The sequence below is a fragment of the Nelumbo lutea genome, chromosome 5 (genome assembly GCF_056320005.1).
Source record: "Nelumbo lutea isolate HS-2025 chromosome 5, American lotus-T2T, whole genome shotgun sequence".
In the NCBI taxonomy this organism is placed as follows: domain Eukaryota; kingdom Viridiplantae; phylum Streptophyta; class Magnoliopsida; order Proteales; family Nelumbonaceae; genus Nelumbo; species Nelumbo lutea.
In genome coordinates this window covers 63,456,677-63,483,924 of record NC_142688.1, presented here as the reverse complement: position 1 = coordinate 63,483,924, position 27,248 = coordinate 63,456,677, and positions in this window count along the sequence as shown.

The window sequence follows — 27,248 nt, the reverse complement described above, 5'->3', positions numbered from 1 at the left end:
ACTTAATGTGAGCACGATCACCACCTCGCGGGTCACGGGAGAGGTAGTCGAACTAGCCACCAAGGACTCGGACTCCAAGCTAGAGGGTGATGATGACGAGGCTACCACCACTGAACAAGTCGGCCCTTCGGAGGCTCCGAACAAGGGGGATGCACCCCTTGAATAGTTTGTACTGAGCCAGCAAGCTCAATTTTCTTCTCTTTTGTACTGAACATATTTTTGTAATGAAACTTATGTAATGAAGTGTTTTGTTGTTTTGTAATGAAGATACTTTTTGCCAAGTGTTTGTGCAATTTACTTTTTCCGAAATGATTGTCTCACCCCGAGCTGTTAAGTTATCGAGTTAAATTCCCAAAGTGGGCGTTCCTTAACTACTATCACCCCGAACTATCTCCCAACACTTAGTAGGGGTGACGTTATAGGGCACACTGAGGTGAGTGACATAGTAGGGTATATGCCCGACTTATCTTCATCTGGGTTAAGTGGACATCGGTTGTCCCTACCGAGTTCAACCTATGATACGACAGGCCGGGCTATGCACCATAGGGTTTATACTCGAGCTGCCTGCACCTTGGGCATTAAGGTACTTAGCCTATGCCGTTAAGGCGACTAGGTCTTATGTAGTGCCGAGGTCTTCTTGTTAGCTCAGTGCTTTGGCCTTTAGGCTAGGGGAGCGACTTGTAGTCTGCTCTCCTAGAGTTCATCCATGCCAAAGAGGCGACTGGGTCTTATGATGCCGAGGTCTTTCTTTAGCTCAGCAACTTTGGAACTTAGTCTAGGGGAGAGACTAATAGTCCACTCCTAGAGTTCACCCATGCCAAAGAGGTGACTGGGTCTTATGATGCTGAGGTCTTCTTTAGCTCGGCAACTAGGCACTTAGGCTAGGAGAGCGACTTGTAGTCCACTCACCTCGGTGATTACAGGTAATACTGCATTAAATTGACAATATTCTGTACTCGAGATACTTGTTTCCCTTCCAGGGTTTCAAGCTCATACATTCCTTCCCCGAGCATCCGCCTTACTCGGTAGGGTCCTTCCCAATTTGGCCCGAGCTTACCAACACCGGGCTCAGGCACCATAACTTTATGAAGGACCAGGTCTCCGATGCAGAGGTTCCACTTCTTGACCCTGGTGTTATAGTACCGAGCTACTCTCTACTAGTACGTCATGGTCCTAATGTATGCAAGGTCCCGTACCTCATCTAGTAGGTTGAGGTTGGTGCATAGCTCGTCTTCATTTGTCTTGTCATCATATGCTTCTGGACGTAGCATGGGAACCTCGATCTCGGCTGGGATGACTGCCTCGGTTCCATAAGTTAGGTTGAAGGGGGTCTCGCCTGTTGCGGTCTTCACCATGGTTCGATAAGCCATAGTACGTTGGGTAGCTCGTCTGCCCATAATCCCTTAGCTCGGTCAAGGCGTGCCTTCAGCCCACGGAGAATGGCTCTATTTGTGACCTCCGCTTGGCCTTTTGCTTGAGGGTGCGCCACTGAGGTGAAATTTTGTTGTATTCCTATATCTTTGCACCAGTTCTAGAATTTAATATCCTCAAACTACTTATCATTGTCTGAGATCAGTACTCGGGGTAGTCCGAAACGGCACACTATGTTCTTCCAGAAGAAGTTCTGCATTTTCTGCACTGTGATTGTTGCGAGAGGTTCAACCTCCATCCACTTGGTGAAATAATCAACTGCTACCACTAGAAACTTCCTTTGCCCTATCACTGGTGGAAATGGTCCAAGTATATCAATCCCCCACTGTGCGAAGGGCCATAGGCTGGTGAGGTACTTTAGGTCGGCGGTAAGCTGATGGTGGATGTTGGCATGCTTCTAACACTTATCACACCTTCTGACGAGCTCGATTGCATCTACCATAGTTGGCCAATAATACCCCTATTAGAGTGCTTTCTAGGCAAGAGCCCTGCCCCCCATGTGTCCACCGTACAGGCCCTCATGAGTGTCACGAAGTACGAGTTCAGCCTCAGAAGGTCGCAAGCATCGCAGATAGGGGAGCGTGTAAGATCTTCGGTACAGCCATTCGTCTATCATGACGTATTTGGCCGCCTGACGCTTTACCCTTCTGGTGGCATTGCGATCCGCAGGGAGGGTCCCATGTAGCAGGAAGCTCGTGAGCGCATCAATCCAGCTTGGGCTCTGCTTGTACGACAGGAGCAACCTCCTCTACCCCCCCAAGAATGCTAGGCCGAGACAAGTTCTCTATGTACATAGTTCTCATGGTATTATCACTGGTGCTGGCTAACAAGGATGGGGTATCGACCTCAGCATTCTCTGATCTCAGAATTTTCTTGATGAAGTGAGACTGAAAGTGGAGTAGAGCTTCTCTTACTGTGGCTAAGTAGGCGATCATGGTTGTCTCGTGAGCTTCATATTCACCCATGACTTGGTTGACTACGAGCTAAGAATCACTGCAGATGACGATGTGTTTGGCTTTCACTTTGTTTGCTAGAGCCAACCTGGCTATTAACGCCTCATACTCCCCTTCATTGTTGGATGTCGTGAAATCAAAGCGTAGTGCATACTCTAGTTTCACAACGCTTGGTCCACATAGAATGATTCCAACTCTGCTGCCCTGTTGGTTAGATGAGACAGCCACGTGAAGGATCTAGGGCTCCTCATCCCAGCTCTGGTCCGACCCCACTAGGAGAGAAGCTGCACTGGTTGCTTCCTCATGGTGCTCGAGCTCAACCGGCCTGGGAACCTCAGGCTCGTCCGACCTGGAGGCCTCATATTCGACTGGCCTGGGGACTTTGGAGCTGAAAGTACATTTCGCGACAAAGTCGGCTAAGGCTTGGGCTTTGATAGGAGTTTGTGGCTTGTATTGGAGGTTGTACTCACTGAGTTCGATGGCCCACTTCATCAACCTACCAGAGATCTCGAGCTTGAGCAAGACTTGCCTCAGAGGCCTGTTGGTGAGGACGACGATAGTATGAGCTTGGAAGTACGGATGGAGCTTCCGAGTTGCAATGACTAGTGCATACACCAACTTTTCGATCTCCAGATACCTCATCTTGGCTCCCTGTAATACTTTGCTAACATAGTAGATGGGTCGTTGGACCCGATCTACTTCTCTTATTAGTACCAAGCTGACCACCTCGTCACTTGCAGAGAGGTAAGCTCCAAAACATCACCCTCCTTGGGTCGGGTTAAGACTGGGATACTGGCGAGGTACTTTTGAGCTCATCGAACGTGAGTTGGCACTCTTTGGTTCATGCAAAGCCTTTGCTTTTATATGCCTTAAAGAAAGGCAGGTAGTGATCTGCCGGTTTGGACATGAAGCGGCTTAGAGCGGCTATACGACCATTCTGCCTTTGAACCTCCTTCAATTTCTGGCGTGGGCTCATATCTAGGATAGCCTTAATTTTATCTGGGTTGGCCTCAATACCGTGCCAGCTGATGATGTACCCTTGGAATTTACCTGAGGTTACACCGAAGGCGCACTTGTTTGGGTTTAATTTCATGTTAAACTTACGTAAAATTTCAAAAAGAGAATGCAAATCTTTTATTAAGTCACTTGAAAACTGAGTCTTGACGACCATGTCGTCTACATAACATTCTATTTTCTTGCCGATCAACGGCTTGAACAACTTATTTACAAGTCTTTGGAAAGTAGCCCCAGCATTTTTCAGTCCAAAGGGCATAACCTTGTAACAATACAGTTCTAATTCAGTTATAAAAGCTGCTTTTTCTTCGTCGGCTAGGTCCATTCTAATCTGGTTGTAGCCCGAGTAGGCATCCAAGAAAAGCTACTCATGCCCTGAAGTGATGTCCACCAGGCGGTCAATCTTGGGGAGTGGGAAGCAATCCTTCAGACAAGCTCGGTTCAGGTCAGCATAATCGACGCACATGCGCCATTTACCATTGGCCTTCTTTACCAGGACTGGGTTGGCTACCTAGATCGGGTAGTGGACCTCTCTAATAAAGTCTGCTGTGAGGAGCTTCCCAACCTCCTCGTCAACTGCTTTCCAGCGCTCTGGGGCTAAGTTGCGTTTCTTCTGTCTAATGGGCCTAACTACAGGATCAGTATTTAGCCTGTAAGTTATGATGCTAGGGTCTATGCCAGGCATCTCTGCCGCAGACCATGCAAAAACATCTAAATTTTCAAGTAAAAAACTTACCAGTTGAGATCACAGTGGTTCCTTGATCGAAGCGCCGATCTGGAGTGTCCAAGCTGGGTCCTCTGCCGAAGTGGGCATGGAAAGCATCTCTTCAGTAGGTGCAGCTCACTCTTCACATTGTTCCGCAGGTCGCTCCAGCTCGAGGTCGTCGGCCACCTTGGCTTTTCCTTTGAGGGTGGCGACGTAGCACTTGCGAGACTCAAGCTGATCGCCTCACGCTACCCCAACTCCAAAGTCTATGGGGAACTTCATTACCAAATAATAGGTGGAGACCACCGCACGTAGAGCATGGGTGATGGGCCGACCTATTATGGCATTGTATGAGGAGGGAGTTGCGACCAACAAAAAGTCATGGTTGAGCCTTACTATGCTAGGCCAAGTGCCGACCGCCATAGGTATTGTAATTCTCCCCAAGGGCCTGAATTCCTCTCTGCTGAAGCCCACCAAGGGAGTAATTGCGGGCTTGAGGTCGCTCTCTTGGAGCTGAAGCTTGTCGAATGCTTCATTGAGAAGAATGTCCACCGAGTTGCCGGAGTCGACGAGAACACGCTTGACTTCAAAGTCGTTAATCTTTATTTTCACGACGAGCACGTCATCATGGGGGGACCCCGCGTGCGTCGTCCTTAGTGAAGAAGATCAGGTCTTCTGTCCTTGGCTGCTTCATGGGGTTCTGCTCTTCTCTCCCGACCTCTCAAGCCCAAGTTTGAACTGCAGCTGAGGTATAGCCCGCGACGATCGACCCTCCGACGATTACATGTATGGTGTACCCGCAAGTGAGGCTGCCAAAGAAGCCGTGTAGATGAAGAAGTTCGTTCACGAGTTGGGAGTAGTTCCGTCCAGCACATCACCCATCCCATTGTTGTGTGACAACAATGGAGCCATTGCTCAGGCTAAGGAGCCATGAGTCCACTCGAAGTCGAAGCACATCGAGAGGAAGTACCACGTACTCCGGGAGATTGTTAGTAGAGGGGACGTCCTGATTCAGAAGGTAGCATCAATGGAAAATGTAGCAGACCCATTGACAAAGCCACTATCATAGAACGTGTTTGAGAAACACGTAGAAAGCATGGGACTCTGGCTCGTACCTGATTGGACCTAAGTGCAAGTGGGAGCTGTTAGACAATTTTGTATGCCCTTAGCTTCAATCAAGATGTACTTTATGAGTTTATTAATAAAAGTGCATATTTGATTCATGTTCCCTTGGTATGTTTCTGTGTAATACCCTTAAATTGGACATTTAATGAGACTCGTGCTAGTTTAGAATGTTCACAGCTAGTGGGTCGGTCTGGGGAGACCTATCCTGACAAGGCTGACACTGTGGTGCCACCAAGTCAGTTGGGGTGGCCTGTCTCAGCTGCCAGGGTGAGACCCTAGGCACATACAGTGTAGGATTAATTGAATCTTTGAACTGGACCAGATTTTCGGTATTGCCCTGGACCTTGGAGATTGATGGGCAAAACTGGAAAGTTACACCCGACCCCTAGGCTCGATTATGATACTGCATTGGGTGTCGGATTAGGCTGTCTTTGATGTACCATTCAGTGAGATCCTTAGCGGTGGTCAAAACCTGGGTATGTTGGGACAGTTTGAGAATTCATCTGAGTGGGTGATCATAGTGACAGGATCAGTACCTTTGTCGGACAAAGGTAATGATCGGGGATGCACTCTCACTGATGGAAACCAAGACTGCCGGCAGCCGATTTCAATCGTTGAGATTTGTATTGCAAGATATATTTTATATGAGATATAAAAGTATATATATTATGGTTTCAAAAAGATTTGCAAAAGGTTTTAATTCCCATGATCCATATAAGCAGAGAGTGAAACACTGTTCCTTGCAGCCGAGGGAGAGGTCCTCTCTTGTTAGGCAGTGTGTGATCATTATGGGTTGAGAGGTTAAGTGTAAGATCATTGAGGATAATACCTGATGGGCTGATTTTACATCTGCCCACAGTCCCTGGGTGTTACAAGGTGGCTTGGCCCAAGGAACACTTAGGGTAAGTGTTGGGCCCATAGAAGCCCATGAGATGGGTTTCAGGGGGTGCATTGTCCATAATAGTGTATTCCGCCACGCCTTGTAACAAAGGCTGGGCTAAACCCATGTGGCTGATGTGTAGATCAATGTTTGGGTCCCATGCCATACAAGGAAGCCCAACTAGGCAACAGTTTGGAAGGCTAAGTGAATACATAACCTTAAATGGGCCTTAAGCCCATTTTGAACTGAGCTAATTTGATTAGTCATTTAAAGGGGAAAATTCTGAGATGGATCAGCTGATAGGATTGGGCCCATACCCTATCCACATAGAGAGTCCAAGATCTAAATAAGATTTAGATCTAAAAGCCTCCTAATTAGATTAGGAGATAGCTGATTTGATCTATAGATAATATAAGGGTTATCCCTTATCACTTAAAGGGACTTCTTATCCAAATATGATTTGGATTAGCAACTCCTAATGGGATTAGAAGCTAATCCCTTTAAGATTATAAAAGGAGAAGGGGGTGGCAGCCTTTAGACATGCAACCAACACACTCTTGTCTTAAGAGCTGAAATCACAAGAATAGAGAATTATGCAACTGCAAATACTCTCTTGTCGCCTCCTTCCTGCAACCGCCGCCTCCAGTAGTTCGATCTCCAGTTCTTGGGAGAAATCAAGACTCCATCTTGATACCAATCTTTTGGAGTTGTATTCACAAGTCATCCAGTTGATTTTTGCGATGAGTCAAGTTCTTTTGGAAGAACATTGCTGATTTTGCTCCACCCTACACTGCGCCATCTTCAGTGGAAGCAGATTTTGGATCCTTCCTTGGGCATGAACACCTCCATTGGGAGATATTGCTTCTCCGCACCATGTATAATCCCTCCCTACTCCTTTTGGTTCAGATCTGGTCCAGTTTATGGTTCAAGAATGATCATTGAAAATATGATTTTCTAAATAGGGAATTTGATTCCCAGTTGAAGGGAGAGAAAAATTTTTGAAATTCGCCCCCTTATTCCGCAATCTTTGGGCGTCCATGTGATGGATATCCCATCCCTTCACGATGCAGCCTGATGAGAGTCATGGGTGCAGTTTGTGGATTCAGCGGGTACTGTTGTCCGGTAGGAAATCCTTTTGTGATTCGCTAAGTTGTTCTCGTGCCGAGCTACCTTGTACCGAGCTACCTTGCACCGAGCTACTGGTATTACACTGAGGTGCTTCTGCCCGAGGTGGGCGCTTGAGCTCGTCTTATCTTTGGGAATGAGCTTGTCCTGGGGTGCCCTCAACTCGGGACGCCCCTGACTTAGGAGAATCTCAGTTCGGAGTGTTTGCTTGGAAGAATCAGAGCTCGAAGCTCGGGGCACTCAGAGAAGTGTCTTATAGCTGAGCTGCCACGTTGGACCTTAGCGGAGTTGTCGTGCCGAGTTGTCACTTAGGCCAAGTCACGTCCACGTGTCTCCCTATCATGAGGTCGGGCCAAATCACCCTCCATCAGAAAGTTTGAATTAAAAAATTTAAGAATTATTTAAATATTCTAACAAAATTATATAATAACTTTAAAATATTTATTAAAAACACAAAAATAGTTTTATATTTTTACAAAATATATCACGAAATTAAGTACTAAACATTTAAATTATGTTTTTCTAGATTATCAATTTAAATGTTTTTCAAATATTTAATAATACGCAATAGCTTTAAATAAATAAAACTCAAATAACAAAATAATTTAAATATTTTATAGATTATTTAATTATTTAAATAACTAAATATTTATCATAACTAGCTAGATTTTAAATAGTTAAAATAACAAAATTATGTAATAAATTTAAAAAATTTCTTTAAAGTAGAAAAATAGTTATAACAAAATATTGAAATTAATTGTAATTTAATATATTACAAACTTAACAATGGAATTACGTAATAATAGTCTAAATTATGATTTTATGGATAATTAAATTTAATAAATAATTAATATTTGAAAATTTAAATATTTTACATATTATTTAATTATTTAAATAACAAAATATTTAACATAACTAGATTTTAAATAGTTAAAATAAAAAAATTATGTAATAAATTTAAAAAATTTCTGAAAATTAGAAAATTAATTATAACATATTATTGAAACTAATTTCACTTATATCAAGTAATAATTCAAGAAAATAACTTTCAAAAAAATAATATTTATTAATAATAATTTTAAACTCTTAATCTGTATTTATTATATAATTATACATACTAAAATTAATATTTATTGTATTTCAGTAATTATTTATTATTTTTTGTGATAAATGTATATTAAACGATTATGTATAAATTTATTTTGTTTTGTTATTTAATAGAAAACTTTCAACAATTATTGGTGATTAAACTACTATTGTTCAAATTTTTAAATTAAATTTATTGCACTTATTGTATTTATTGTATTTTTGTTATAACTTATTGATTAATATTTATTAGAGAGTGTACTACTTATTGACTATGTTAATATATTTTTAGTACTTATTGTATTTTTGTAATTATTGTATTTTTTTCATTATCAATATATTTTCAATAATTGTGTTTTTTCGACATAAGTTTTAATAATTATTAGACATTAAACTATTGTTATTTATCAGAGGTGAGACTATTAATGCCGAAATTATGAATGTTCATGAGTTGGTTTGATTTGGTCGTAGGCTATTTGGCTAATCAAATTGACCTAGTCAAGTTCGGGAGTTGGTCAACTAAAACCGATTGACCTTTTGTGAAATCCAACCCACCCAAGTTGTATCAGTTTGGGTCAATTTTTTAGTTTGGTTAGTCAGTTTAAAAGATTTTAACTTAAAAATTTAATTTAATTTTAAAATAATTGTACAATTATTTAAAAATAAATTAAAAAATTATATTTATGATATAAAACATTTTAGGCTATGAAATATGTAAAATTTCCCACTTTTCCATATTAAAAATTATATTTAAAATATAAAATACTAATATATCCATGGTTAAGTCGTTTGATTTTGGTCGGTTTACAAATGGCCAAAGTGAAATTGATCCAACTTGGTTGAATTGGGAAATTTTTTAACCAAAAATGACCTAAAATACTAGAAAACCGACCAACTTGGGTCTAATTGGTTGGGTTGGTCGGTTTCATTAGTTTGATGAAAAAACCTAACTAAAATTTAATTATTGTTATTTTTATATTATAAAAAATATATTAAAAGTAATATATAAAATATGAATAATTATTAATTATTTAAAAAGTTGAAAATATAAAACAATTGTATACTCTTATGTGCTTCTGTTAGGATTATTTATTAGAACACACCTTATAGTTTTACATATTTACTTAAACCTACCTTATAGTTTTCATTTTACTAAAAATCCCATATATTTTACAACTTATTTACTTAATCAACCTTTCATAAGGAGTGTTTGTTTTGCCATTAAGCCCATGATTTTTTATTCCAAAAATACCCTTAACACTTTTTTTGTATAAAAAACAAAATTGACCAAATATAGCCAATAGAGTGGTTGCCTCTGTCTTATTAAGGACAAAAATGGTATTTTTATTTTTATTTTCTTTTGATTAAATTTTTTTAAATGAACATTGGGGTCAACACTATCATTTTCCACTGTTATCTAATGAAAGATTGATTAAATCCATTGCAAATTATAAGTGGTATTTTTATTTTCTCAAGCATTTGATGAACTTAGGGAGTTTATCATGTCAAGGCTGACACTCTTGTTCTATCGAAATGGTGGAGTAATTTGTCTCAACTGCTCAAGTTGGACCTAAGGTACAATGAGTAGGTGTTTAGTGAAACACTGAAAGGGACCATTTTAATTATACCTTAGACCTTGGAGACATGTAGGTAAAATTGAAAAAAAATCACTAAAAGGGACCCCTAAACTTGATAATAGTGCCAAACTGAGTATTTGACTAAGTTTCTTTTGATATTCAAACCAATGAGATCCGCTTAGAGTCAAATACGTAGTTATGTTGGAGCAATTTGAAGTAGTATTTGAGTGGGTGACCATTGTGATAGGATCAATCACTTCATCAAATAAAAAGAATATCCTATCTTACACTCTCCCTAATGGATGGATTTTAACTTGTTTTGAGACTAGTATTGCAAAATGTATTTATATTCATAGTTTATTTTATAAAGAGTTTGCACAAGGTTTTAATCATATGATCTATTTGAGTAGAGGGTGTAACATTGAATATTGTAGTTAGAGAGGAGGTCCTTCCTTATTAGTAGTGTTCTGATATTATTGGCTAAGAGGCTGGGAGCATGTGATGACTAAAACCCAAACCCCACTTATTAATTAGGTTTTGGGCTGAATTAAGCCCAATTGAGTTAGGGGTGGTTCACTAAGAAACCCTTAGTGAATTCATCCCATGTGCTTTTGCATATGGCCCAAACCTATGTGGTTTAACTTAAGAGCTTAGTGGGTCCCATGCCATACAAGGATCAAGTCAAAGGCTGCTAGCCTACTAAACACCAATGTTTTAAAAACCGACCTAGAGGCCAAACCATTTTTACCTCTGGGTCGTAGGTCACTGATTTGATTGTCTAGATTGAACGGGTTTGACATTCCATATTAACATTTTAAAAAGTTAGCATAGTGGGGAAAGGCACTTGATGACCCTTGGGACACATAGATCTCAAAAAGTTACCTAGAATAAAAAAAGAATCACCCCAATCAATCATCAGAGAACAAAGCTATGGCCTTTGGAAGTGTGCATACATATTTAATGTGCAACATGTGATTCGGTCAACAGTTTTTAAACAAATTCCAGGACCCAGAATAGAGAATAGATATTACTTAAGAAGTAGGTTGAAAACACCGGTAAACAAATGTGAGAATGGAGATTACTTAAGAAGCAATACTGATTTCCAACAAATTGACTAGTTAGTTATTTAGCTTGACTAGGTAGTTTAGTTGCTGGATTCTTTGGGTTGAATTAGCAAACTTTCTATTTCTCTCAAATTCTTAATAAAATTACAATTTTTTCCTAATTAGAAGCTTTCTAAACCAGTTGGAAAACTAATTGGATCATTTAGTTTTCCTAATTAGAAGCCTTCAACCCCTAAAACTTTTTAAAAAATTTTAACTTTGTTAGCCACCAGAATTTTTGAAAAACTTTAAATTTTATTAGCCCCCAAATTTTCAGAAAATTTCAACTTCATTAGCCTCAAAATTTTGGAAAATTTCAACTTCATTAGCCCCCAAAATTTTAAAGAATTTCAACCTCATTAGCTCCCAAATTTTCAAAAAATTTTAACTTTTTATACCTCAAATTTTTGGAAAATTTCAATTTTATTAGCTCCTAATATTGGTAGAGTAGTTATTGAATTGTATAAGGTTGTAAATATTGATGAGAGTGCAGGTTTTGCATAAGGTTATTGTGGAAGATTGTATTGTTTAGCTTATGTATGGGGGTATATGTGAATTGTATGCAAGTATGTGGTTTTGTGCTTGTGGTGGTATGGTTATAGATATGTAGTGTATGAATGCAAACGTTAGTGTCTTAATGTATGGACATGTAATGGTGTCATGAGCTTTATGTTTTTGGTGTATGAGTTGTTTTATCGTATATGAAGGATATTAAATGGTAAGCTATAAGTGATGTGTATAGAAGTATGAATATGTGTATGGTGGTTTTATGATTGTAGTGCTGTGGGTATGCGATGTATAATGTATGCATGAAATTATGTATATATATTCGAGCATGTATGAATGTGTATGAAATATAAAGATTATGCATACTTGCTAGCAGTAGTAGAGGCTAATGTTGAATAGTTCTCAAAGATAGAATTGAGCCGTGGAAATGTGCTTGTCATGGGTTGAAATGATAACTGGCACTCTTAAAACAATGCTAGTGCCTAGAGGATTACCATCTAGCCGAAGCCCCTAGAGTTACTAAGTCTTTTGGCAGCTTGGTGCCTTTTTAATACACTTCCTAGAGGATTATCGTTGAGACAAAGCCCCTCAGAGTTATTAGGTCTTTTGGCAACTTGGTGCCCCTAGAGAAGTATAAGCTGCAAGTGTTAGTAGCATGTACATATATAAAGAATTTCATTATGTATGAGAGAATAACCATATCATGGTAAGTAATCAAAAGGTGAGCTGCAGATGATAGTAGCACATGCATATGTGCGTGTTCTTAGAATAATAAAAGAGTTGTAAGGAAAGTATCTAAAAACAATAATGTTCACGAGAGAATGACTTAGTTATAGGATAAATTTCTTATGTAATGAAGTACAAAATCTTTTGATACTGAAAGTAGGCATGCAATATGCTAAAATATTGGGATAAAATGCTGAAAAAAATTGAACGTTATCCAACAAAAATGCCATGAAGTTTCTCAATGAAAAACTATCGTGTCCTTAAAATTCTTTTCCCAAGAAAAGCATGTTGAAAAATGAATGTGGGACAAAGTATTTGAGTATTTGTTGTGATTGTTGAAAAAATGCAGCTGAATAATTAAAGAAATATGTAAAAGAAGGGGGAAGGAATAGTAAAAAAATTAATAATTAAGCCCAAACATAAAAGAAAGTTCTTACTCTAATAAAATATAATAATACTTCAATCTTCTAAACACTAACTTATGTTAAACCTGAATAATTTTACTAATTTATGTGTAGAAGAAACAATCATACAAAAAGTGCCCTATCCACTTGGCCATGGAGACCAAGGAAATTTTCATATTATATTGTCAAAATAATAAGCACTCCATTGTATTATAAAGATATTCATCATAGAAAGATAGGCGGGTTTATGGGTTGGGGTGCCGTGGGTTGGGTGGTGGTAGATTGGTTGGGCACAGAAGAGAATCTCAGTAGATCGGGTGGCAAAACAAGGGGCAATATAGATGCTTGGATCGAACTAGATCTAGTAGGCACAATATAGTAAGCACGTTCTATAAGCACTTGATAAATATTCTGGCAAGTGTAAAAAGTGGGTTTTAATCTTTTTCAAGTGTAGGCTAGGGGTATATTAAGGGACATGTGTAAAAAAAAATCTAAGTGCTCATTGAGCGTGCTTACAACTTTTGTGCCTACCTAATCCAGACTGTGAACAAATATGCTAAAATGTATCATCAAATGAATATTCTTTTTTTGCAAAAGATGAATTAAATTTGATGAAGTAATGCCACATGCAATATAAACACTGAAAGGATGAGAGATCCATCACATGGACGCCCAAAGATTGCGGAATAAGGGGTGAATTTCAAAAAATTTTCTTCTCCCTTCAACTGGGAATCACATTCCCTATTTAGAAAATCATATTTTCAAAGATAAATCTTGAACCTTAAACTGAACCAGATCTGAACCAAAAGGAATGGGAGAGAATAATACCTAATACGGAGAAGTAATATCTCCCAACGAAGGTGTTCACGCCCAAGGAAGGATCCAAAGACTGCTCCCACTGAAGATGGCGCAGTGCAGGATGGAGCAGAATCAACAGTGTTCTTCCCCAAGAACTCTGTCCTTCGCAAGAATCAGTAGAATGGTACGTGAGCACAGCTTCCTTTTCAATCCTTTCTCAAAGAACTGATGTCAAGATCCAATCTTGACTTCTCCCACAACTGGAGATCGAACTAGCAAACAGGGCGACAAGAGCAGGGAGGCGGCAAGAGAGTATTCGCAGGCTGCAGAATTCTCTCTTCTTGATTTCAGCACTAAAGAGGATCTGATGTGTTTCTTGTTGGTCTCTCTCAAAGCTGCCGCCCCCTCCTTCTTTTTGTTAACTTAAAAGATCAGCTCCTAATCCCATTAGGAGGTGCTTATCCAAATCATATTTGGATCAGCCTTCTCTTCTAGTGATAAGGATAAACCCTTATCTTATCTGCAGATTAGATTAGCTTTATCCTAATTCCATTAGGAGGTTTCTAGATCTGAATCACATTCAGATCTGGACTCTCTGAGTGGATAGGATTAAGACCCTATCCTATCTGTTAATCCATCTCAGAATTCGCCCCTTTAATTAACTAAATAAATAGCCTAGTTTGAAATGGGCTTTAGGCCCATTAAGCTTACAGTAATCGTATTACTAAAGAAGACAGAATAACCATCTGCACACAGTTTTGAGACAGAAATCAAATTTCTCCTTAAATTTTGCACATAAAGACAGTCTTTCAGTACAATTGTTCCTTCTCTAAAAATTTATTCCACGGTTCTTATGGCCGCGGCTGCAACAGTTGCAGTAGTCCCCAAGAAGAGTGTGACTTCTCCTTCACTCAGCCTTCTGCTTACCTTGAACCCCTGCAGTGAGTTACAAACATGAGTCAAAGCCCCGGAGTCAATACACCAGGATGCAGAAGCTACCAACAAATTGCTTTCTATAACACAAGTTTCGAAGTTACCTTTCTTGGATTCCAGGTAGGCAGGACAGTTCCTTTTCTAGTGGCCGGTCTTCTTGCAGAAGTGACAGGCATCCGATGCTTTGTCTTTCTTCTGCTTCTTGCTCTTAGCGGATTTCTTCTAAGGCTTCTTTGCTTTCCTCTTTCTCTTGTCTGTCTTGCCAGCTTCAACAAGCATGGCTACAGGCTCATCCTTTCTAATCAGTTCTTCAGCTCTTTGCAACATATTGCTGAGCTCTTGTAAGCTGACATTCAGCTTGTTCATGTTATAGTTCATGATGAACGGATTAAAGGAAGGAGGCAAAGTGTTAAGGATAGCATCTATCTGGGTTACAAGGTCCAGCCCGGATCCAAGAGCCTCTAGTTCGTTGATTTATCCCATCATCCAAAGACAACGGTCGTGAACTTGTTGACCCTTGCACATTTGTGCGGTCATGAACTGTTTCAAGACCTTTTGTCGAGTAGAATGATTTTGCTCTTCATACATTGTCTTGAGACTGTCCAATATGTCTTTGGCAAGTTCGATCTGATCGAACTGCCTCTGTATCGGATTGTCTAAGGAGGCAATGATGTAACACTGGGCAAGGGAGTTTTTCTCCTCCCATTCTTGATAGTCTCTCCTTCGAGCCTCAGAAGCCCTATCACCCGGATGCTCCGGGGCAGGATTCTTTGCCACTTTGTCTAGCTTTTCAGAAGCTAGGACCAGCATAAGGTTCCTGTACCAGTCAGCATAGTTTGGGCCCTTCAACTTGTTGTCATCAAGCAGTTTTGCAAAAGATCCGTTTGCAATTTTCTGATAAAAGAGCAAATTCTCCATTTAAAAATCTAGTTTTTACATTCATTTGACATATTTCTAGGTCAAAATGGGATGCTAAGGCCATTTGAAGGGAGGGGAAATCAATCATATGGATGGCCGAACCATGCTAAATGGTTGGGTGAAATTTCAAAAATTTTCTTTCACACTTCCGAGAATCGTATTCCTAGTTTTAGAAAAATTGTATTTTTCTAGGATTGTTCTTGCACTGAAATCGGACCAGATTTGAAACTAACAGAAAGGGAAAAAGTATACCTGATATGAATTCCACAAATGTAGCCCCCAAAGTGGTAGTTCACACCCAAAGAGAGTACCAAAACCAGCTTCCACTAGAGATAGTGCAGCTTGAATTAAAGCAGTTCAACAACACAGTTTTCAACAAAACTATGATCCAACACCTCAGATCGAACAAGGGAGGTGAGTACGAATTGGTTATGATATTTTCTTCAAAAACAGAAGTCAGAATTGATCAAAATCAGTCCAAGAACTAGAGGTCGAATTAGGATTTCTAAGGCGGTAAGAGCGGAGAGAGAGAATTGAGAGAAGAGTAATCTGAAGCAAATTTCAGTCTCCTCTTTTCTTAGCCTTAAGGATCACCATTCCTAATCGAATTAGGAGGTTCCTAATCCAAATCTTTATTTGGATTTGGACCTTCTAAGTGGATAAGACTTATCATCTTATCCTAATGACTGATCCAGACCCATATCCAAACCCATATTCGCCCATCACATGATCGCTTAAGCTGTCATGTGACCACTTGATTAATCCAATTAATTTTGGACTTTAAGCCCATTAAGCAAGTGGCTCATAATCCTAGGTAGTTGCTGGTCCATTTGGTTCACTTTGTATGGTGTGGGACCCCAAATATGACCATACATAAGCCCATATGAATTCGGCCTAGCCTCTGTGAAAAAAGACTTGCACAAATTCACTGTCAAGCACTATAAACCCCTGAGTCCATCAGTATGGGGTCTTAATGGGCCCAACATTTACATTAAATGATCCTTGAGTCCAGCCATCCTATGAAGGCCCAAGGATATTAGACTTAAGTAGGATATAGCCCATCAGGTGAATAGCCCTAAATGGTCTCTTACACTAAACCTCTTAGCCCATAATGATCACACTGCCTGACAGGGAATGACCTCTCCCCTGGTTGCAAGGTGCAGTGTTGCACTCTCAGCTTGGATGGGTCCTGTGAATTAAAACTTTTTGCAAATATTTTTCTTAAAACAAAATATAAATATATATATATATATATATATATGATGAAGGATGATTTGACCCAAACTATGAAACGGTGACACGTAGACACTGACTTAGCATGAGCGATAGCCTAACGTTGAAGCCCGGTGCAACCAAGTGATGGGCCCATGAAGCAGTCCGCTACGTTATAGCTCATGAGGGGAGGAGTCCACCGCGACATGAACTCTGGGTTCCCCGTGCTATCTTTGAAGAGATACTCCGAGGCAACTATAGCTCGTGAGCTAAAGTTATTAGCTCGCCCAAGCTCCCTAGCAGACAAGTCATTCCGAGGACCAATTCCACTAAGGGTAATCCTGGAGTGTTTGAAGCTCACCACAAAGTATCTTGCGAATGAGTCGCACTAGCGCTCTTCAGGAAGCTTCTGATTGATAGACCATACCGGTCAAACTGTGCCATATCCACTACTAATGGTGCAGTCCCAGTCCTTTCGATAGTCTGCGTCAATGTCTCTCAGCAGGCAAAGGTGTGCCTGCCACTTTGGAAACGTGTCACTCACTCGGGCGAGGCGTACGCCACAACGTCCACCTGTGCAGCCCTGGTAGGTAACGGCTGTGGCAAGAGCCCAGTGGCGGTTATGCCCAACCTAATGTGAGTGTCCCTATAAAAGCCCTCAGCGCAGAAGAGAAGCGTCTTCTTGAATCTCTGACCTCTTGAATATAGTGGTAACGCACTATCTACACTCATAGCCTTTTGTCTTCTCCTTGCTTCTATCGAGTACTGACTTAAGCATCGGAGTGTCCCTGTCGGGCAGCCCCCCAAGGGATTCTTCTTATTCTTCCCCATCTCAGGTGTCTTCCAGGAGCCACATGAGTGCTAGCTAGGAGTGACCGGATTGCGCTACATCATTTGGCGCCGTCTGTGGGAAATGCTTCAAAAGGCCTTTCTCTCTAAACTCTCACAGTTCTTTTATTCCTTGAAAAAAATCCAACACTCATGGCTTCCTTTAGCAATGTCGGACGAAGCACGGAAGTGGATAACTCCAGGGAACAACCCCAGCTTCCTACTGTCTGTATCGGACAGTTCACCATCCTCCTCTCGGTGGATGGAATCCCCAGCTTGAATGTACCTCTTATAGTGGCACCTGTCATCGCCCCGCTCCCTACTACAGTTAGAGCGACGTTCACCAAACCTTTGGTTGTGCCCCTAGCAGCCAGCCTGAACCAACTGGAGGACTTGATGCAGTGCATGCGGGCCAAGCAAGCCCAAATGCAACAGTTCCAGCAATTTCAGCTCTATCAACAATACGTACTGCACCAGGTCTCCCAGTATCAGTATCAGCAGCAGTTCCCCTAGCTGCCTCAACCTCAGCTTCAGCCGCAGTTCCTGCCTCGGCACCCAGCCTCACAGCAAGCTAAGTCTTGCCGCCAGGATGAGCGCCCCGTTGGCCAAGGAGAGGCCCCCCAAAACCTCCCAAAAAACTAGGCCTCCCCCCGCGGCAGACAAGAGAGACCGGCTACCCCAGTCTCACCGCGGGTGGGCAGGTCGGGAGGACCCCAGCTCGCTAGGTCTACATCACCTCGGCAGTCGAAGTTTGAAACCCCAATCCTTGAGAACCGGTTTGAGATCCTGGCAACAGACTCCAAGCAAGACCCCTCTGTCCACAACCATCACCAGCAGACCGGGCTACTTCTTGCACAAACCATTCTGGACAGCACAGAGTTGAGCAGCACGAACACCAAGCCCACCAAGAAGCAGAGACGCCGCCGCCGAGCTCGCCGATCTATCACCCGCGATTTGCCCGAGTTCATGGGCAAAGAAGAGGTAAGCTTGGCTGAATTCAAAGCTCCCCTCCTCTCGGTTCCATCCCCCTTGTCTTTTGAACTCCTGGTAGTCCCAATGCCCAAAGACTTCAAGCTCCCCCTCTTGACAAGTATGACGGGTCATTTGACCCGAATGATCATGTAGATGCCTTTCAATCACAGATGCACCTGGCGAGAGCCAGTGAGTCATGCATGTGCGTGGCCTTCTCCACTACTTTTAGAGGAGCAGCCCGCACGTGGTACCGGAATTTGGCTCCTGGGTCGATAAGAAGTTGGGCGCAGTTCACACAAACCTTCACATCCCACTTTGTCACCAGCAAGCGGTGCCCATGAACTGAAGAGAGCCTCCTCAGCATAGTGCAGAGAGAGGGAGAGTCCATCCGGGGCTATATCAAGTGGTTCAATGATGTTTGTATGCAGATATAGCACCTGGACTCCGCCGTACATCTTGCAGCAGCCAAGAAGGGCATGACACACAAAGAGTTCAAATGGCACATGGTCGTCAACCAACCACCGACCATAATTGAGTTTCTGAAGCTTGTGGACAGGTTCATAGCCACTGAAGAGGAGATCAACCAAAAGGGCGAGGGCGCGCCCGAAAAAAGAAAGAGGGAAGGAGAGCTTTCCAGTCAAGGGGACAACCGAAAGAAAAAGGACACAGCTCGAGGGGCAAAGCTGTGTCAACTATTCTGACCTCCTGTAGCAGACCGAGCTGATTACACCCCACTAAACACGAAGCGGGCTGAAATCCTGATGGCGATCAAGGATGCCCCGTACGTGAAGTGGCCACCCCGTCTGAGGGGGAATCCCAATGAAAGAAATAAGAATATGTATTGCAGTTTTCACAAAGATCACGGTCACAGTACCGAGAGTTGTAAAAACCTCCGCAACGAGATAGAGGAGCTCATCCGTCGCGGATATCTAAGAAACTTTGTATAGAATAATAATAATAGTAATAAAACAGGTCGGCAAGGGGAGCAGCATAAGTATGCTCCCGATTCCAACAGCAGGCCGGCTGAACAACCGCAGAGGCAGCCTCCAGAAGAGAGGCCAGTTCGGGGGACCATCCACATGATAGCAGGAGGTTCGGTTGTTGTGGGTTGCACTTCAGCGGCAGCTCGGACGTCGGTTTATGAGGCCACCCGGGAGGAGCAGAACCCCCCAAAGCAGCCGAGGACAGAAGAGCCAATTTTTTTCACAGAAGATGATGCATGAGGGGTCCACTACCCCCACGATGACGTGCTCGTAATAAAGCTAAGAATCAATGACTTCGAGGTCTGACGCGTACTCGTCGACTCAGGCAGTTCAGCCGACATCCTCTACAAAGCTGCGTTTGACCAACTTCAGTTGCAGAGAGGTGACTTGAGGCCTACAGACACTCCTTTGGTAGGCTTTAGCGGAGAAGAAGTCCGTTCCCTTGGGAAAATTACAGTACCTGTGGAAGTCGGCACATGGCCTTGCGTGGTCAGATTCAAGCATGACTTCCTGGTGGTCGCAACCCCCTCCCCCTACAATGCCATAATAGGTCGACCGATCACCCATGTCCTATGGGCGGTGGTCTCCACTTACCATTTGGCTATGAAGTTTTCAACTGACTTTGGTATGGGGGTAGCGCGAGGCGACCAGCTTGAATCCTGCAAGTGCTATGTCTCCGTCCTGAAGGAAAAAACCAAGGTGGCCGATGGCCTCGAGCTGGAGCAGCCTATGGAGCAAGGTGAAGAATGAGCCATGCCCACAGAAGAAACAATCGTAGTTCTGACCTCAATAGCAGACCCAGCTCGAACACTTCAGATCGGCACATCCATCCAGGAGCCTCTACAATCCGAACTGGTAAGTTTCTTACTTCAAAATTTAGATACTTTTGCATGGTCTGCGGCAGAGATGCCCGGTATAGACCCCGGACTCATAACTCACAAGCTGAATACTGATCATGTAGTTAGGCCTGTTAGGCAGAAGAAGTCCACTACCCGAGCTGGGTAGCCAACCCCATCCTAGTAAATAAGGCCAATGGCAAGTGGTGCATGTGCGTTGACTACACCGACCTGAACTGGGCTTGCCCAAAAGACTATTTCTCGCTCCCCAGAATCGATTGCTTGGTGGACGCGACCTTAGGGCATGAGTTGCTAAGTTTCTTGGATGACTATTTGGGCTACAACCAAATCAAGATGGACCTGGCGGACAACGAAAAGACTGCCATCATCACGGAATTCGGCCTATACTGTTACAAGGTTATGCCCTTCGGGTTGAAAAACGCAAGGGCAACCTTTCAAAGGCTTGTAAATAGATTGTTTGTGCCGTTAATCGACAGAAAAGTTGAATGCTATGTAGACGACATGGTCGTCAAAACTCAATTCTCACATGAATTAATACAAGATTTGCATTCTATTTTTGAAATTTTACGTAAGTTTAATATGAGACTAAACCCAAACAAGTGTGTGTTTGGTGTGACCTCGGGCAAGTTCCTCGGATACATCGTTAACCGACACGGCATTGAAGCCAACCCGGATAAGATTAAGGCCATTTTACATATGAGACCACCCTGAAAGTTTAAGGAGGTTCAGAGGTTGAATGGCTGCATAGCTGCCCTGAGCCGCTTCATGTCCAAATTAGTAGACCGTTGTTTGCTGTTCTTTAAGGCAATTAAGAGCAAAGGGTTCGAATGGACCCAAGACTACCAGCTCGCATTCGACGAGCTCAAGAAATACCTCACTAGTGTGCCAACCTTAACCCAGCCCGAGGAGGGTGATGTTTTAGAATTGTACCTCTCAGCGAGCGACGAAGTGGTCAGTTCGATACTAATAAAGGAAGTAGATCGGGTCCAACGACCCATCTATTATGTTAGTAAAGTATTGCAGGGAGCAGAGACGAGATACCCGAAGATGGAAAAGCTAGCATACACACTGATAATCGAAGCTCGGAAGCTCTGCCCGTACTTCCAAGCTCATACTGTTATCGTCATCACCGACAAACCTCTAAGGCAAGCCTTGCTTAAGCCCGAGGTCTCCGGTCGGTTGATGAAGTGGGCCGTTGAGCTCAGCGAGTATGACCTCCAGTACAAGCCACAAACTGCCATTAAGGCTCAAGCCTTAGCAGATTTCATCATCGAGTGCACATTCAGCTCCGAGGTTCCTAGGCCGGTTGAGCACAAGGTCCCCAGTTTGGGTGAGCTTGAAGCTCCTAGGCCGGTTCAGTCCGAGCCCCATGAGGTAGCAGCTAGTGTGGCATCTCTCCTAGCTAGGCCAAGTGCGAGCTGGGATGAGGAGCCCTGGATCCTTCATGTAGATGGCTCCTCAAACTAGCAGGGCAGTATAAAACTAGAGTACGCGCTACGCTTCGACTTTGCGGCATCTAACAATGAAGCAAAGTACGAGGCATTGATAGCTGGACTAGCCTTAGCTAGAGAAGAAAAAGCCAAGCACATTGTGATCTGCAGCGACTCCCAGCTCGTGGTCAACCAGGTCATTGGCTAATATGAAGCTCGCGAGCCGACCATGGTCGCCTACTTAGCCAAAGTTAGAGAAGCCCTGCTCAACTTCCAGTTACATTTCATTAGACAAATCCCTAGGTCGGAGAACACTGAGGCCGACGCCCTATCCAAGTTAGCCAGCACTAAAGACATTACCATGAGAACCATGTACATAGAGGACCTGTCTCAGCCTAGCATTCTTAGGGCGGCAGAGGAGGTCGCTCCTGTCATTCAAGTAGAGCCGAACCGGATTGACCCGCTCGCGAGCTTCTTGCTACACGGGACCTCCCTGCAGATCGTAATGTAGCCAGAAGGGTGCAGCGCTAGGTAGCTAAATATGTCATGATAGACGAGCAGTTGTACAGGAGATCCTACACGCTCCCCTATCTGCATTGCTTGTGGCCTACGAAGCCGAGCTCATACTCCGCGATACTCATGAGAGGTTGTGCGGCGGGCACTTGGGGGCAGGGCCCGTGCCCAGAAAGCACTTCAATAGGGGTATTATTGGCCAACAATGAAGGCAGATGCTATTGAGCTTGTTAGAAAATGTGACAAATGCCAGAGACATGCTAATATTCACCACCAACCCACTTCCGACCTCAAGTATCTCACCAGCCCGTGGCCTCGGGCCATTCCCGCCAGCAACGGGTGGAACGAAGTTCTTAGTGGTAGCAATGGACTATTTTACCAAGTGGATAGAAGCCGAAACCCTCGTAACGATCACAGCCCGAAATGTTCAAAACTTCTTTTGGAAAAACATCGTGTGCCGCTTCGGATTACCTCGGGTATTGATTTCCGACAATGGCAAATAGTTCAAAGACATCAAATTCCAAGACTGGTGCCAAGACATGGGAATCCGACAGAACTTTACTTCAGTCGCAGACCCTCAAGCAAACGGTCATACAGAAGTCACGAACAGAGCCATCCTCCGCGGATTAAAGGCACGGTTGGACCGAGCTAAAGGATTGTGGGCAGATGAACTACCTAGTGTTCTATGGGTATACCGAACCACGGAGAAGACCGCCATAGGAGAAACACCCTTCAATCTCACCTACATCATCGAAGCAGTAATCCCTGCACTGCAGCTAGAAGCATACAGTGATCAAACGAGCGAAGATGAGCTATGTACCAACCTCAATCTACTCGACGAAGTAAGGGACCTCCCGTACATCAGGACCACAGCCTACTAGCAAAGAGTAGCTCGGTACTATAATGCCAGGGTCAAGAGGCGGAACCTCCGCGTTGGCGACCTAGTCCTTCGTAAAGTTATGGTAGCTGAGCCCGGCGCTGGCAAGCTCGGGTTTAACTGAGAAGGCCCCTACTGAGTGAAGCGAGTACTCATAGAAGGAACATACGAGCTCGAGACCCTCAAAGGGAAACAAGTACCTTGGGCATGGAATATTGTCAATTTAAGACAATACTATCTATAACAACTGAGTAGGCCACGAGCCACTCCCAAAGCCCAGGGGCAAAAATGCTGAGCTAACACGATCTCGACGCAATAAGATCCGATCTCCTTTGAGGCACGGGCAAACCTCAAAAATAGACTATAAGTCACCCCCAGAGCCTAAAGGCAAAGAATGCCGAGCTAACATGATCTCGGCGCAGTCAGACCTAGTCGTCCCCATGATAGCTTGTCAAGGTGAGGAGTGTAAGCAGCTTGGGCTTAAACCACACCAAATGTAGCTTGTCCTAGTACAATGATCGAAGTAATGAATAACCGATGGAAAAATAGTTCGGGTACATGTGGCAATCGACTTGTCGTGCACCATGGGGATGCTTATTTCGAGTAAATAGCTCTAGCAGCTTAGGCATCTAGAATCGCCTTAGCAAAGATACAAAGAGCCCATTATACTCGGAAGAAGAAGGAAAGAACATTCATTATCGCTTCAAAAAAAGTGCAATAACTGAGCTAAACAGCTCAAGAAAGTTTGACTACTACAGGGCACAACCGCCCAACCAAAGACTTGTGAGAGACCGGGTTTACGGCACCCGGAAGCCACCAGAAGTCCAGAGAATCACCGCCTGATGAACTTACAATTTATCTATATTTTATGAGGTTTTTGCATGAAATTTTATAATGGTTTAATTAAATTTTTGCCGTATTTTAGCTTGATTGCAAGAAAGATTTCAGGGGGAGCCAAATCAACAAAAAGAAGGCAAAAGCAAGAAAAGAAAACCCAAAAATTTATCAAGTTCAGCCCGGCCCAGCCATGAGAGCAAGAGAATTTCATTCGGCCCAAGAAGAGCAAGTGAAACTCTTTGGAAAATCCAAGGGAAGAAGCCTAGCTATGAGGAGAATTCGGCCCAGCAAGGAAGGCCCATTTTTAGCTCAAATAACAGCCTAGAGTGTAGCCCACATGAGCTCAAAAGCAAGCTAAGTTGTAGCCCAAATAGCAGCCCAAAGGGAGCTAGGGGCGGCAACTTCTAGGAGTTTCTTGAAGAGAAGGAGGGAGCACTCTAGAAGGTTCATGAGGTGTGTAATACACCCCATTCTAGAGGCTTCAAGAAGGGGCAAGAGCCCCCTTGAAAAACTATATAAGGAGGCCTCTAGGAGGGGAGAAAGTTGTTCAATTGCTTGAGAGAAAGGCTCTCCCACTCTTAGAGGTTCAGCCACCTTGAGAGAAGAGAAGAGAAGAAGGCTAGGCGCAAGGAAGAAGAAGAAGAAGGGCTGAAGGAAGTTCAAGACAAGCAAGCTAGAAGAAGAAGGTGAGTTCGAATTGAGGGATTGTGATTCAAAGATTTTTTTGTAATAAATCATTTGTAGTTTCATTCTCTTTTGATTTGAATTCAGTTTCTTAGTTATATGTTCTTTCTTCTTTCTCCTTGTTTCCATTCTTCCTTGATGTATTTCAGCTTGTAAAATTTCAGTTCAGCAATCTAATTCTTTTTGATTCATTCAAATGATCATGCATTGTACTTGAAGTTTCTTGAATAAGGGTGTGATTGCAGATCAATTCGGCCAACTAACCTTCAAAACTCAGATCTGAATTCTCAGATCTGAGATTGCAAGATCTGAATTGCTTGAAAGAGAATTCAGATCTGCAAATTTCAGATTGGGCGAATTAATCTACAGCTTGGAATTCCTAGAGTGCTTGAGAGAGACTCTAGGAATTCAGATCTACTATTCAAGAACTGAATTGAGTGCAAGGTTAGAGATAACTTGCACAATTCAGTTGGTGATCAATTCAGATTTGAATTGATGCCTTAGAAGTGTTTGAAGAAATGCATGCATGGGGATTAGATTCTTGCTAGAGATAGAAGAACCGTCACTCATGCATAGGATGAACATGCGCTTGAGAGAGGCTGTTCATGACCTTGGGGGTTTCACCAAACCAAGGCTCAATCATGATTCATTCGAATGATCCAAATTGATAGATTGCTGAATTCTGAGATTGACATTTACTGCTTACTCTTCTAACCTGAATTGAAGGCAATTGGACCAATGATTTAGATAGATTTTAATTTAGGATTTCTTAGCTTTCATTAGAGTTTTGATTTATTTGTTGATCAGATAAGAAATGTTCAATTTAGTATTGGTAATTGTTTCCTAAATCCTCGTGGGAACGATACTTCACTCACTACTTTATTACTTGAACGGCTAGTGCACTTGCTAGTGTCACAATGAGCCACACATCACCGCCTCAAGGATCCGCCTCCTTATCCTCTAGGGAGTTAGGCTCCTCTTCCTTCGCTTGGTCCGCCGCCTCAAGAGATAGACCCTTCATAGTAATGCCATCGAGGTTGAGTCCAGAGAACTTCTTTCGAACCAGCCACCGGCAAAGCTTAAATCCAGAGCGGTACGAACCCGAACCATACTCCGCCTGGAGGTCCTGGAAATCCTGGGAGTCTTTAAAATCCCAGACCTCTTTCTCTTGCTCAGCCTCCACCATCTGATCAAACTTTTGAGTCCGATTTAGAAGAGTGGACTCCAAGTCCCGCACCTACTGCCTAAGGAGCTCCCTCTCTGCCGCCATCCTCGATGATTCCTCCCTGTAACGTGCGCTCTCCTCAGAGATCCGAGCGATTTGAGCCTCCTGGTCGTGGATGAGCAGCTCCTGAGACTCGCTCCCCTTGCGGGTGTGATGGAGCTCACCTCAGATCCGGTCGAGCTCGCCCTGAAGCTTCTTGTTAGCAGCCCGCTGGACGAGGGTGTCAACGCGGTGGATGTGCGTCTGGAGAGCCATGGCATGGATGGCGGAATTCACTTGCCGACCGAAGAGAAGATCAAAGGATAGCGGAGAAAAAGCAAAACAAGAGAGGAAAAGGGAAAAGGGTCACTTACCACCATGCAATGGGCATAGGCGAATGTGGAGAGGTCCCCGGGCTCCATATTCCCCCACTGAGCGACCTCGTCATTAGTAATCGCCTTCCGGCTCCTCCGATGAGCCACAAGATAATAATTTACCCCTTCCCAGTTTCCCACCGGGAACCAAGGGTAAGGACGGGGCTGAAGAGGATTATAGGGAGCCTCCCCTAGCTGAGGGAGCTCATTCCCCCCAAGGTTAATCTCACTAGTCCCCTCAGGTGGGGGCATCAGAGTCTCGGGCGGAGGAGAGGGTAGAACCAGCTCGGCAGACCCGAACTCAGTACTTCCCGAATGGGGGTCTGGTCGGGGCGCGTCCTCTTCGCATGGCGCCTCTGGCTTCTCAAGAGAAGGCGACGCAAATTGGCACTAGACATGATGGCTGCCAAAAGACCACAAGATATTAATCTGATAAGAAACAAAATACATGTGTGCACAATATTGTCACAAGGCACTACGCGACCTAAAGAGGCAACCTACCTGGGCTCAAGCCTGCCTGCGCGAGCTTCTCCTCAGCCAAGTAGTCCGAGAAAAGGAAGCCTACTGATGCCTAGGACAACATCGTTTTCTGAATTTCAGGGTCCAGCTAGGCCTTGGGGTCCTAGATGGTGCCCCTCCAAGTAGTGGGGAAGGGCCACCCCCTGGGGTTACGGACCACAAGGTAATCCCGCTTCCAGGCGAGAATCTTATTCGGCAGCTCGTACAAGAGCTTATAGCCGCGACGGGGAGAGAGGTAATAAAAGCGCCTCTTCGGAGGAACCCCAGGAGCAGCATTCTTTATACAAAGGATAGAGACAAAAATATCAAGGTCCAAAGGAAGGCAGTACTCGTAACACAGGGATATAGTCCCAACCATGTTTCGAATGGCATTGGGATGAAGCTGGTCAATGGTGACGTTAAAGTGATTTAACACCTCCACTATCAAGGGGTGCAAAGGGAGACGCAAGCCAGCCTCGAGCTGTTCCTAAAAGATTACTATGTCATTGGGACCATGCTCCCAAGGGAAGTTGCTAGTAGGGAGGATGTAAACCAGGTCCCTAGGGAGGCGAAAGTAGCGGATTAGAGACCTGAGTCTCTCCGCTGTCATCAAGGAAGGGCCAAAGGTATCAGGGTCCCTCCCCCTAGAAGTAGATGCTATGTCGCCAGAGGCCTCCCGAGCCTCCGGGATCT